The sequence below is a fragment of the Ischnura elegans genome, chromosome 7 (assembly GCF_921293095.1).
Source record: "Ischnura elegans chromosome 7, ioIscEleg1.1, whole genome shotgun sequence".
Taxonomy (NCBI): domain Eukaryota; kingdom Metazoa; phylum Arthropoda; class Insecta; order Odonata; family Coenagrionidae; genus Ischnura; species Ischnura elegans.
This window is the reverse complement of record NC_060252.1, coordinates 46,992,699-47,007,063: the sequence shown is the minus strand read 5'-3', so window position 1 is coordinate 47,007,063 and position 14,365 is coordinate 46,992,699. Positions and strand designations below refer to the sequence as shown.

The 14,365-nt window shown below is 37.0% G+C and overlaps 1 protein-coding gene across 3 annotated transcripts in view; it reads right to left on the bottom strand.

Moving 5' to 3' along the window:
- The window catches only part of LOC124162275, a 452,031-nt gene that overhangs the window by 257,414 nt on the left and 180,252 nt on the right, over nt 1-14,365 (bottom strand). For all 3 annotated transcript variants that reach the window (XM_046538753.1, XM_046538752.1, XM_046538755.1), the window contains exon 3: nt 12,154-12,304. The gene's annotated coding sequence lies outside the window, so the exon portion shown is untranslated. The remainder of the gene's footprint in view (nt 1-12,153; nt 12,305-14,365) is intronic.

Below are 14,365 nucleotides of genomic sequence, written 5' to 3'. Positions count from 1 at the left end.
GCCCAAAACACTCGTTAAATTAAGCTCAATGATTAATTGTTTCACGCAATTATAATCGTACATTTTGATCCAATCTGAATTATTTAATGTCACTAAAAATATGCAGCATTAAATAAAATGTCGAAAAGGCTGGATACCCATAAAAACCGTTTTCATGTTAATTGCAAAGAGCAGTCAAAACATATTTACGTTGCCATATCACAGTAACAAAGGAATTATGACCCCATTTTTATGGACAAAAATTATTTAAAAGTTTCCCCCCCAATACATCCAGAATTATAACAGATTCCTCCTGAAACACTCTGTATACATCGAGGGATAAGATAATTATTACAATATGTTACCATCAGACCACTGATTTGTTATTCTTTTATTTTTGTTATTTTTCTTGTAGTAGTTGTATTTGCTCATTTGATAATTGTATTTTCGTATAATCTTTTATTTTTAACTTTAAAAAGTATGTACATAAATTTTTGATTAATAATTTCCTAAATATTTTTATAAATTGAATCTTTAACCATAAAAACACTTTAAACTTTAATAATTTTGTTCTAAATTTTTTGGAGATTGCATTTTGTCATATTTAAATTGTATTGTATTTATTTATATGGTATTGTATTATTACATTAATTTATATTTTATTTTGTTATTAAATACATTTATATTGTTTTAGTTTTGAAAATTGAATTAATTTATGTTAAATTGTTTTCGCTGTTTACTCGAAGTTGTTGACTTTTTCCATTTGTTTTGCTCAAAAGTATAAATATTTTTTTATAAGTGGGAGCCCTGGATCAAATAATAAATTTCATATCATTTTTTTCATAAAGATGGCAGGGAATATTTAAATTCTATTATATCGCTAAGCAATCGTAAACTGGAAGTTAATGCAGTTTTTTTCTAAGTTTTCTTGGATATTACATTATGACGTGTACCACTTTTTAAGCACTATTTTAAAAAGGAAGTGGTATAAGTAATAGTGTAATATCTAAGAAAACTTATGATGGAATACCACACAGTTAGTAATGAGTTAATTTTGCAGTTTTTTCTTCTTTTCTCGAATGAATCCTATCTGACAACGACTAATTTCATTTACTTTTTTTTGGCAAAGTGAAATTCAAAGTCTTTTAAATTTAGCACTTCTCTCATGTTCGCATAAAATCTGCCGGGATATCTCAATATGGACGAAAAGGAGTCGAAATATTCTTCTGCCATTTCCATTTTAAATTATGCTGCAGGTCGTGTCGAGGTTTTTGCCTCCCTCCCTCTCTGCTCTGTGTGAGCCCGCGACCTCAAACGAGTAAAAAGAAAAGGATGAGGCAAAACCAACCCAAAGGAGATGGAACGTATCCAGGTCACGAAACGAACGGGCGAAGGGAGAACGCGGTTGTGTGTGTCTGTGAGTTATCGGCGTGGGGTTGAGTCACGCGACATCAGGCGGTGGTTGTAGGTTTGCGGGCGAAGGAAGGGGGTAATCGTGGGACCCGCACGAGATGAACTATCGCGAAACACGAAACAAATCAGTCAGCGAGGCATCAAGCCATCCGAATTTGACCGAGAGCTACCTTTAAAAAAAATAGCTAAAAACGCGAGTTGTAGTCGATCGGAATAATGCGGTCGTATACTCAGTCGCGAAGTCCCGAACCATTAAATTAATTCCGTAGATGGAGGAAGGGAAAGGTAAGTAACGACAAAAAAAAACAAGTATTAACTATTCAGCCGTTTTCTTTTAAGTTTAAAATAACAAAACCTAGAGATTTCTGCCCTCTTTTCATTAGTTCGTGACGTCATTAAAGTTTCTATTTATTATCTCGTACATGAAAAACTTTCTTTGAAGTAAGGAATCGCTCGACAGAGTGAAAACACCAATGACTCCCATGATACTGATGCACAAGGCAATTTTTAGCCCACTTTTCCCACTTTTAATGAGTTGGTGACGTCATTAGAGTTTTGTTAATTTATTTGTTCAAGACAACCTTTCCTTGAGGGAAGTAATCCCACCAACGAGGGAAAACAGCATTGACCCATGCGAGGCCGATGCACAAGGATGTGGAGTACTACATAAGAAGCGGTGAAAGACTCAGAATGAGCTCGTAACATTATCACTTTATCAGTGAAAGGGTTGAGGCCGTCGATATTCCGCCGGGGATATAGCCAAAAGCAGGCTACGGAAAGAAAATCGGAAACATACGTGCCTCTTCATCTATCAATCACTATTGCAATCAAAAATAATGTAAAATTTGCGAACGATCCCGCTGCCTGGCAAACTCAGTGAGTATAAATTTGCACTAACTGACTCTTGCATATACATTGTTTATGTTATATGGAGTAAGTAGGCATTTGAGGGAGCATTCCCAACGCATGTTTATGCTTATATTACGGCTGACGAGTATTTATTCACGAGAGGTTTTGTGAGATTAGATCATCGCATGCGTCCAAGATGGAGCTTGACGAAGTTTCGTAAAACTTAAATAACTTTTCCATAATATACTCTTTTGTTGAAAAAGAAGATATAGAGGAGGATTTATTGAAGGGGATTATAGTTTTAGTGGGAAGGGACAATTCCATTATGAAACTTGCGATATTTTAAAAATTAATTTCCTCTTTCATGTTTGCTTGCGTCAACCGAAAAACCTAGTTCGAATTAATATTGTAAAATATAATGGGTATCATAACACTTACTCATCTGGGATTACTTTACTGAAAGTCAGTCATATTTTGCCCTTGTAAAACTACACCAAAATCAGGGTTAAAAATTTTATTTCAAAGTTCATCAGTTCCGTCAATTTAACCAACAACAATATAGGGTGAAACAGCAAGATCTGGACGCTCTGTTAGCCGAGATTAGACTACTAGCATTCTTCATTCGCCTGAGGCGGCAAAAAAAGATGGAACCCTCCCCTCTCAGACCGGATTTGCAGCGAGCGACAGTAGAGGCGGCATCCGGTGACATCACTTGACGTTCCAGCTTGGATTCGACCGCAAAAAGCCCAGGAACACTTTTTTCGTGGGGTGGAAATAAAAAAAAACTTCGAAACTCGCGAGAAGGGCTTATTTACAACCCCCGTTCCGTAAGGACTGCGACCACGTCGCGAGCTATTTTCCGATATCCAATTTTCCGAGTGTCCTCCTTTGCCACGGCGTGCCTATAGTATTTTTTGTGCAACTTGGCCACACTATAACCGCTTATTCCAGTGAAAAAATACCTGGAAACTGCACTCCCAAGAGAAATACTGGAAAGAAACTGCAAGGAATATAATTCAGAATAAGGCATTATTACAGAAAATGTTGCCAAATCACAAAATATGTCCCGCAGTTGTATTTTGTACCTTTTTTACCGTAAGTAATGTTTTATGTAACAGGAATTAACTTCCATAATTTAAACTCTGTTAGCTAGAGATATTTCAACTTTAAATTTGTAAGAAAAGAAATGTCCACCAATATTTTATCATTCATTCCGCAGATCGCTATGGCTTAGAATTCAGAATTACCCGATTTATAATCCTTAAAACGAGTTCTATAAACAAACCTGATTAAGAGTATATAGCTAGTTAAGGACAGCAATTTTCTTTCGCATTAATTTACTTTCTTTTCCAAAAAATGTACCTTTTTATGAATATTCTAAGGAACTTTAATTCCAAGAATTGGCATTATTATATGCCTTGAGTGATAGCAATTACGTTGTTGGTAGGGGCAAAAAAATATGTAAACACATGATAAATGTACAAATAAAATATATCAGAATAACGTGTGCTATTTACATACCCCTTGCACTCATATTTTTGTTCCCTTGGCCTCTAAAAATTTAACAAATATGACTTGGGTAAAGTCTATTTCTTGATCAAAATAGCGATTTTTTCGTCGCAATAATATCTCACATTTCCCAATGCGCATTTTGAACGGTCAGAAGCACATTCTCAGATGTAACTCCCCACTCGATTACTCAATGAAGATCACGCTGTGAGCTGAATATTGACAACCAACCAAAATCACCAATATATTATTTGCATATGGTGAGATAGATACAGTTGAAGACGTAGGTAGTAGAAACAAAGTAGATCCAGAAAAAGCTCACAGACAGTCGAGTGTTAACATAGGTTAACCCCAATTATCCCAATAAAAAGTGAAAAATCTACGAAAGAATGTAAAGAAAAGGATAATATAGAGTTTCCTCTGAAATGGAGCTCTTTACGGTGCGGAAACTTTGAAACTTAATGCGTGGATGAATTGTAAATTTGCAAATGCTCTCATTTTTAATAAGATCTCATGTTTGAATACCATTAATAATAATAATACCAAAAAGGCCACAGTAAATTCATGAAAATCCGTAACTTTACCAGTTGCCCACAAAAACCTACCAGATGAGAGAAAGTTTGCAATACCACCCACCGATGTTCATTAGAAAAACATCCACCTACACCTCAGATCTTACGTATTCCCATTGGAACCAAGTTGTTTCGAAGACGGCATTGATTGAGCAGAGAGATAGGATTAAGTTACGGAGAAGGAAATTAGTAGCGGTTAACGCAAGTGAATGGCAGGGACGACACGTAATACTGAGTGTTTCGAAGGCAGGGAAATGATGGAGAAAATATTATCAGCTCCGTGGGGTAAGGCTGCCTTTCGGGTGGTGAGTGAGAGAGAAAGGCAAACAAAGAACCGTCACGCATTTCGCGATAAGGAAGTAAGCCGCACAAGGAATTTCAATGGGAGAGAAGGTGTGAGGAAAAGATAAGAGAAGGGAGTGGAATTTCAAAGGCATTAGCATGAGGAAGAAGGTTAGGTACGTAAGGTTAGGTAAGGCCAAAGGAGAGTGGATGGTTAACTTAATTTGCACAGAGGAGGACTGGGGATTAGTACCGAGAGATATAAAGTGTAGATAATAGTATCAAAAGGTTACATGCACCAAAAAAATTTAAAAATTCGCAGTACCATTTAATGGCTACATAAAATAAGTAATTGGAAGTATTACTTCAAGAATTGCACTTTCAGCGAAAATCACGCTAAAATGAAAATTCTAGCGGTACTTTCCAGTAAAAATAGCTAGAATACATAAATTTTATGATAAATGTCTCCTATATAGTCTACAGAAATATCCATCTGTATCAAAGTTTCAACATCCATAACACTCCAAGACCTCATGAAAGGGAATCCCAAGAAACATAAGTACCTATGCACTATTATAATCCATTTTCGGGTGTACATCTGCGTGGTTATTAATTGTCTCAACGTTTCATTCCACTTACTGGGAACGTCGTCAGGAAAATTCGTCGTCGTCGTCGTCGTTTCGTCGTTACCTGACGACGTTCCCAGTAAGTGGAATGAAACGTTGAGACAAATATTAAGCACGCAGACGTACACCCGAAAATGGATTAGAATAGTGCATCTAATCGCTGCGAAAACCTTAAAACTAAAATAAGTACCTATGTTCATCCTAAAGAGAAAATGTGGCTGTGAATAAAAAAACAGGTACGTGTGGGAGGGTATTACGTACATAATTACGCGGGTGGGTAATGATGCTTAAGTGGTAGGTAAGGGGAACTATTCCTTAAATTGCATACCCATAATGGCCACCAGCCCCATGATGGTGGTATGTAGTATTTTTTTTAATTTTCTATGTTTATATTACATTATTCTTGTGTTTTACTTTGCTCAGTAAGTTTAAACGAGTCAAGGATACTGACCCCAAATTAAAGACTTTGAAAGCTACAATCTGAGGGTAGAGTCTCTTGAAAGTAAGATCATTCTTCCCGTAATGAAAACCAAATTTGTTAAAATACATTCTTTCAATTAAACCGACCCAGGTTCCAATGCAGTAGTAGGGTCATCCAACTGAGTAAAAGTTCTAAATCACATTTTAAGTTCAGTCATATTTCATTATGAATATTACAAGCTTCGACAAAGTTAAGCATTATTTATATTCATAATATTTAATCTTAGTCATCATTTTATCAAATGGTATCGCTAGTTATTCGATGCGGCAGCAAGCTGTAATAAAACTAAAGAATTAAGTTTTCCTGGCCAAAATAGAATATATTACAAAAATTTTGGAGTAAAATAAGAGTATTCGACGAATTAACTGCGCACCTGAGAGGAACATTAAATGAAAATAAGCATGAGAAAAACTTATACGGATTGCACTGCCGGTAAAAACCTTCGCATAAAGGAAGGAATCAATCATGGTCATTTCAGTACATTTATGATCCAGAGAGAATATTGTTCAATCTGTATCAGGTTTGCTTGCAAAGTAATGTGAAGGATGAACTTCATTCAATAGTAGAATGATCAATAATTATTAAAGTATTCTACCGAAGATGGTAGGTTTTCATGGAGAGTTAAAGAAGTATTTCCGCAGTTTTCCCTCCCTTCATGGACTTCTCTTTTTGATTCATAATAAGACCTAAGCACCTTTCTACGAAAATATACCATAGAGGATCCTCAAGTCGGCCTCTAAGTGTGTTATCACCCACCGCGCATTTAAATGGGTTTATAAAAGTCGCCACTCGCGTCGCTGACGGACAAAGTGGTCCGAGTTTCACGGAGAAATAATGTATAATTAGGGCTGTTAACAGAAATGTATGTACATGATGATGTGATCTATCTAATCCATAACTTTCCAATGCAATCCCTCGCAATGACAAACATTAAACGGCAAAATATTGGAAAAATGTGGACGGCGGGCACTCATCACAGCGCCGTGGACATTTTTGAAAACTGATTAAGAGGAGTGAGAGCAGAAATCAGCCTTTTTATGGGATGGAATTGGTCCTCCTCTGAGGGTAGAGTCTCTTGAAAGTAAGATCATTCTTCCCGTAATGAAAACCAAATTTGTTAAAATACATTCTTTTAATTAAACCGACCCAGGTTCCAATACAGTAGTAGGGTCATCCAACTGAGTAAAAGTTCGCTCTGTAGCGTTAAGGTGTTTTTCCCCGTCCCTCCCTTCCGCTCCTTTCCTTTCCCAGAGGCGTCGTCGGGCTCCTATCGCGGCGGCGCTTCTTTCCTTTTTCCTTCCTCTCCAGCCCCTCCCCGGGTGATCGGGCGTATAAGCCTCAGGCTTGGTTCCTGGCCCCGGTGTGTTGTACCCTTAAGAGGGTTCACCTAGAACCCTCATGATCATTGGTCCTCCTCTATGCGGTCCCCTTGCCCATTTCATTATATCCAAAAATCCTATTCTCGTCCTTCCTATCCCTCGTTAACCCAACATTCTACCCTCCAACACTGTTTTCAATATCCCCTCCCCACTAAGTACTCGCTCCATCCATACCTTCTGTCTCCTCCGCGTCTCATCCAGAAGCTGCCTCTCCTCACAAACCATGTCCAGCACTTCTTCGTTCCTCCTCCTTTCCGTCCACTTCACCTTCTCTATTCTTCTCCACGCCCACATCTCGAATGTCTCCAGTCTTCTCTCGTCCCACTTCCTTAGTGTCCACGTTTCCGCTCCATAAAGAGCTACACTCCAGATCAAACTCTTCACTGACCTTTCCGATAAACTCTTACATAGCGATCCTCTCACTAGCTCCTTCCTGTTGATGAACGCCAGCTTTGCTAACGCAATTCTGTACCTGATATCTTTACTAGAGTATTTAGGAATGCATTATCAGGTCGAAGAACCTGAAGCCAACTTACGCGGAGAAAACGCGAGAAAAGTGCAGAGATTAAGCCATTAGCGCGGAAACCATCGTTCTAACCGATCTTCTTTATAACCCAGCTTTTACCATCCATCCCCACTTAGTACTCGTTCCATCGAAAGCCAAATTGCTTATAGAGGATTCCCTCCTTTCCAACCAAGCCTTCCAATTTTCCGCTTGGCCAGCTCCATTATTTTCCGCACTCACATCTGAAACGCCTCTCGTCTTTTCTTGTCCTACATCCACAGTGTCCAAGTTTTCATACTGAAAAGCGCTACACTCAAAATCCGACTCTCACAAGGCTATTCTTCACAACTATACATAAGCTCTTTTCTGTCCAGGAATGCCTCCTTTTCCAACCCAAATCTCTTCCTGATATCCTCACTGCTGTGTCCGTAAATGTATGAAATCGAACGCTACGGGAGTAGAATAGCTGTTAGTGGGAGTAAGGGGCGACTGATGGTTTAGTAATATGATCAATGGGACTATTAAGTACAGACTCGCTTTACATTGCTACTAAAAGAGCTTTTTCATCAGTTTTCAAAAATATACTCTGCGCGGCGAAAACTGCAGAGAAAAGCATTAATTCTCGATTTTTCCTAAGGAATATTCGAAATCGCGAGGAATACTACTAGATAATTAAAGCATTGATAGATTTTATCATCGCGAATTTAAACAATAGTTATCATTCTTAATTAGAAGCTTAATCCGCAGGTGAGATTCATTTCGCTCCACAATCATTTATGTTTAATTTAAAGCAAAGCTACTTGCAATTATCCACAAATAATTTCATTCTCACAACCGATTTAAAAATATTTCGTATTATCCTCATTATACTACACGATCCACGTGACGATAATGCAATATGTTTTGAAAACGATCATGTGAATAAAATTGCTTGTGAAAAATTGCCAGTAAGTATTAAATTTCAATATTTTAGAATTTCACCAGATTAAAAGTGAATAAACTCTCTCTATCAACAATTTGAGTAAATACTTTTGTAAACGTATTTATATGTACAGTATAATACATCAGATGCAGTGGACGACAGGACAATTAATAATTTTCATGCCCACGATGCTTTGGTAACTGGGCAAGATATGTTTAGCTCATGCTAACATGAACCATATAATAAAATAAGTAGTCGCTGTTTCGAGTTTAAAACAGAAAAAGAACCAGAGAATTACATCCACCATTAGAACACACCTTTAACAGGTATATTGCCCTCAGGTAGCTTTCATTTTAGCTTCTCATTCAAGCCACGCAATGCAATTTCGGATATTCACAACAACGCCCGGCTCTTAGAATTGGACCGTGCGCTCACCAGCACATCACAGACGTTTGCCATTACATTCGGCGAGACGGCATTCCCCATTCCCAACCGCTTCTCACCCAACCGGCTTCACCCTTAATGCGAATCGATATTAGAGGCACCACCGACGGTGCCCGTTACCGCTAGTCACCCGATGGCAAGGTTGCCCACACGAGGAATGTATGGGGTTGGGAGCGCCATGGAGAATGATTTTAAGGAAATGAAAAACCTGGGAATGATTTCATATAACAGCAAGTCATATTGCCATCAAATAATACCATGTAAACCTCTTCAGATTGCCATATATTATTTAGCAGCAAGGAATAATACATGCTTGGAGCGTCAATAGTCATTAACATCATTTTTGCGATCTGCATTGCACTTCCAAAGATATTTCAATTTTATCTATCTTATTTATTCCTATAAACACGTAATATAAAATAATGCTAAAAGAGAAAGCCAATTATTTATTTAATTATTTATTATTATTTATGCCCAGGCACAAAATATGAATGGAATATAATCTTTGTTGAGTTAGGCGCGCTTTATTATTATTAGGGTCAGTGCTTCCAACGTCAGAAAAATTTTCTACCAATGAAACATTTTCAGGGATATTCATCTTATTTTGTGATATTTCAAATAATTCGATGAAAAAAATATTGGTCTTTCAGTTCTTTTTCCACCAATAAAGCGATGTGTAAAGTTGAAAATATATCGCCCGCCTTCAGATTCACATATTAACAACAAAATTTAGAAACTATATCGTTAAAATATGATAGGTGATAAAATTTTATAACGATATTTCATCTCGAAAGAAAATTTATATAAATTGTGACTACGTAGGTTTCCGCAGTGTTGAAGTTCCAATGTCTCCATTATTCCGCTGCTACCGCGTCGGTTGTTGGTTTTAGAAAACAGTTTCGCTGGCACTGCTGCCAGCAAAACTGTTTTCTTCAACAACCGACGCGATAGCACCGGAAGAATGGTGACATTGGAATTTATATAAATTGTCGGGAAAATATGAATATCTCATATATTATCCGCGCAAATACCTGGGCGTTCTTATATGCAAGAAAATCTGGAAACACACAATTGGAATAAGCTCTGTTGTAGAGGACGTGACATCAGGACATCAGGTGTCCCACAAGGAAGCGTAATCGGCCTCTTTTTGTTCATTATATTCATTATTTACCTCTGCTCCTAAATTAGCTGTAAAATAAGTATATTTGCACAAAGTGAAGTACCTGGGAGATACGATTACTTCAAACCTATCGTGGGGAACACATATAAGGAGTATTTGTGGTACAGGCCTAAAGAAGTTACGATTCGTCAAGCGCACTGTGGGAAGATTTTTCGATGATAAATTAAAAGAGAGGTGCTATTTCACTCTCGTCCGATCGCACCTTGAATATGCAGCGACCATATGCGAACCCATAGAGAAACCCGTCAGCTGTTTTTCCTTCCGAAACTAAAATTACAAATTTACAACTCAACATTTTCTCGAATATACTTTTATTTTATTTGAAAAATAGACTAAGGGAAGCAACGGTTTACTTCAATACTCTTTTAATGCCAATTCGATAGTCTAAGATGAACGAGAAATACGTTACAAAATAGATTTAAAAATATCCTCCCTTCTATTACACTCCCTCACTCCAACGACCCATTTCGTTTACCACGCAAAAGTTTCACTGTGCAAGCTATGTTCCATCCGTCAGCTAAAATTAATAATTTTCCTTTTTTCTGGTCTTTTAATAGTATTCTTTATATTGCTATTGGATTTTGTCCCGTTTCATACTAACGTTTGAATTTCACTGTAACTAGGCCTTACTGCTGTATGTGAAGAATGATTGCAATAAATAAATAAAGTACGACCAGTCAAGTGAGATCGATGAGTCCTCTTGAGTAACTGCTGACATGTTGCTTGCTTTTTCAGCTCCATTCCTGTCATCTCCCCAATCTAATCCTATCCTAGTGAAAATTTCGGTATTCCACCCTTGTAATAATGCAAAGGTAAAATCCGTTTATAAATAAAAAAAAGTTCACGAAATCAGAAGTATGGTACGTCATAAATATCAGAATACACCTTACCCCTACCTAAGCGCAGCCGCAGAAACAATAAATGTTTCTTTGATCTATTCGTCACTTTTTATTTGGGTTGTAGGGAAAAACATCTACCCAGTTAACACACCAATCCTCAACTTACCAAGAGACGGCCGGTTACAATAAATCAGAATCCTCAGTACTTCTGATAAGCCCAAATTTCCTTCTGCATTGAGTACAAAGCAGACTCGGGAAATTAAGACTAACATAAAAAAGCCACTAAAATTAGCATGTAAATGGCTTATCGCATTACCTAAATTACCTTCAGCCGGCCCTTACGTGGAGTCAAGCGGAAATATTTAAGTTCCTCGTACATGAACGTTCTAGAGATAGTTATGATTTTTTCCTCTTTTAAAAGTGGCAATTTCTCCTTTCTCAAGAGCATTAATATTTTTCCTAAAAGCGAGGCTAGAAACCGTTTTTATTTGAAAAATTAAGAATATAAAACAATTACTTGTATACGCACAAAATATTCCATAATGTCAGCAGAGTTACTTTGGTCGAAGATAATTCTTTCTTTTATTCTGTGGTATATTCTGAAACACAAAGAAAACCCTTATGTCATGTTTAGAGTTAAATTTCAAGGAAGAAAAATTTTTTGACAGGCATTTTTACACTGCAATGCACTTCATGTTGGTAAGCCGTGGTAACGGTGATTAATTTTTAAACTATTTACGGTTTAAAATTTCCTCTCAAAAACGTTTAACAATTAATTATATCTTTATGTACATTGTATTTCAATTTTTGGGTATATTTTCCTTTATATCTTGAGATAAAATGGCCTATACGTCCAAAAATGCGGATATTTGCAGTATTCATTGAAATTATCGTATTCCGATTTTAGCCCATTTTAGGTCCATTTTAGGTAAGGAAATAATTTAAGTAACCCAGCCCAGTAGAACCTACTTACCTAAATAAAAAAGGAAAGATCTAAGACTACACAAAATACTCAATCCGCACACAAAAGTAGAAACCTAACCTAAATCTATAAACATGGAAAAAAATCATGGTTCGAAGCACATCCTAAATCGATAGCGCCGTCTAAAAAGAGAAGACAGTGCATCTTTGAGATAAAGAGACTATTCTCCGCATCAGAAGAGATTCACCTACCTCCTTCCGACGTCGAAGAAAAAAGCGCGAGTAGTGAACAGCTCAAATAAATGGCGATAAAGGCGTCAGAAAGCTCCGCTTCGAAGAAACACTCCTCCCCGTGGTCCTTGAAGCTGCGATTGCCTGCGATGTCCCTTGGATCCGAGGGGAACTGGAAACACACGAGACAAGAAGAGATGAGAAAACAACGAGGAAAAACAAAGCGACAGAACGAGGAATTCAATCGAGAGGAAAGAAAACACAATGAAGCAATTTATCAAACGGAGAGGGTAGGACCCTTCACAGACGGACTTCAAGGAGACAACTGGATCGAATGTAAAAAAAATATGCAAGTAGAACTTTGAAAATTTCAGTTTCGAAATCCATACTTTCAGTGTTTCTTTCCTTCAACAGTGGGCTCGTGTACCACCTTTTCTTAGAGTCTATATCTGTCTGTGTAATATAGATTGAAAAATAATGATATCCATATTTGTTTTGCGTTTCGCAGGCAGAATTCAATTCGTTGTAACATCATGTGAATTTTGCGATTCTGAAATATGGAAGAAAATTTGCCTGGACATTTATCGCCTACATACAATTTAAAATTCAATGTCTTCTGAGTGATGAATACACTTTTTATAAATAATGTAACTGGGAGAATAATATCACAATTTAGGAGACATTTGCCTGAAATCAATTTTTATCAGGGTTTAATTATTTCTCATTTGTCTCAATGCTTACTACTAATGCAAGCAAAAGGCATTCAACAACGCTATATCTTTATTAACAGAACAGAGTTTTTATGTGTTGAAAAAAATTGTTTTTCTTCAAAGAGAAGAGAGGGATGGCGAATAGAATGGCCCAGAAAAGACGATCAGCGGGTAGGATGGGGTGAGTGATACTGGGGAAGGGGAAGACAAAGCCTTGGGTGGAACGGACAAGATGCCATGGCGATGAAATACGAGATAAGTGAAAGAAACAGGAAGTAAGGGGTTTTGGCTGAGGGCTTGGTAGAGTGGCATTGATGGCGAGGATTAATACGAGGCAATCAATTGGGGCGCTTAACTAAAAGGAACGCGGGATCAATACCAACGATGCCGCGTGTTTACGATACAAAAAAACGAAACATTACCCAAAAAGTGCTCATAAGCAAAACCACTGTAAAAGTAAAACAATAGCTTAGCACGCAGTCACGTGCATTATCATTATGATTAGGGGAATTTTCTAAATGTTTTACCTAGCTTCTATAACTTGTCCATTTTTTACGTAACTGGAAAGATAACGATAAACGAAGATATCGCATTGTCCACAGTTCATTAATCGAGTACTACACCTGTTTCAATTGTTATACACTCATCTTCAACCAGATTGTTATACACTCATCTGCAAGATCAATGCCATTCAATAACAATTGAAACACGTGAAGTACTCAGTTAATAAATTGTGGGCAATACGATATCTTCGTTTATCATTACCATTAGTTATGTTCCACAACATCCTAAGAAAGTTGACTTTAACCAGAACGAGTTTGAACTAACAAAACATCAAACACCACAACCTCGAAAAATCATGCCTCACTTCAGGTTTCACTAGTTTTCATAGCAGTAGGAACGAAACGACCTAATTTACACTTAGGCTGAAATTCGCCTGAAACAAATCTACAAAATTACATTATACGAAAACTAGGAAGAATACCAAACCAATCATTCCAAAAATAAACATTAATTAAGTCCTATATTGCATTCAGAAGTATTTTACCCCCATTTCGTATTTCATAAAACCAACCGTAATAAATTATATATAAAACAACTATTCTCAAGCCCATCTATAACAGCCATGTCTATTTCTATTCAACCTCCCGTGCCAACTTCTAATCAGCTGTTGACAGCATTTTCCTTCAAGTCCTTATTTTTTCAATCCAATCATTTCTTCTCTGGGCTCAAATCCTAAATATTTTGATCGTGACAATGCTTAAAATCACAGTATCGTTGCTACCCCAAAAGTATCTCCCGTTTATCTTAAACATTCTTATAAAACCTTTAATATCCAAACCGTGCATGCACTGAATCAGAGTTAGTGGGAGTGCCAAATAAAAGAATTAGGCTCAATTACGGAACCTTTTTTTTACTTTATAATCAGTTACAATTAGCACTTTCAATTTTAAAAGGTAACTAGTTGCAATTACAAGTACAGTCTCAGTTACTTTTCATATTACCTTATGAAAACTGCCGAC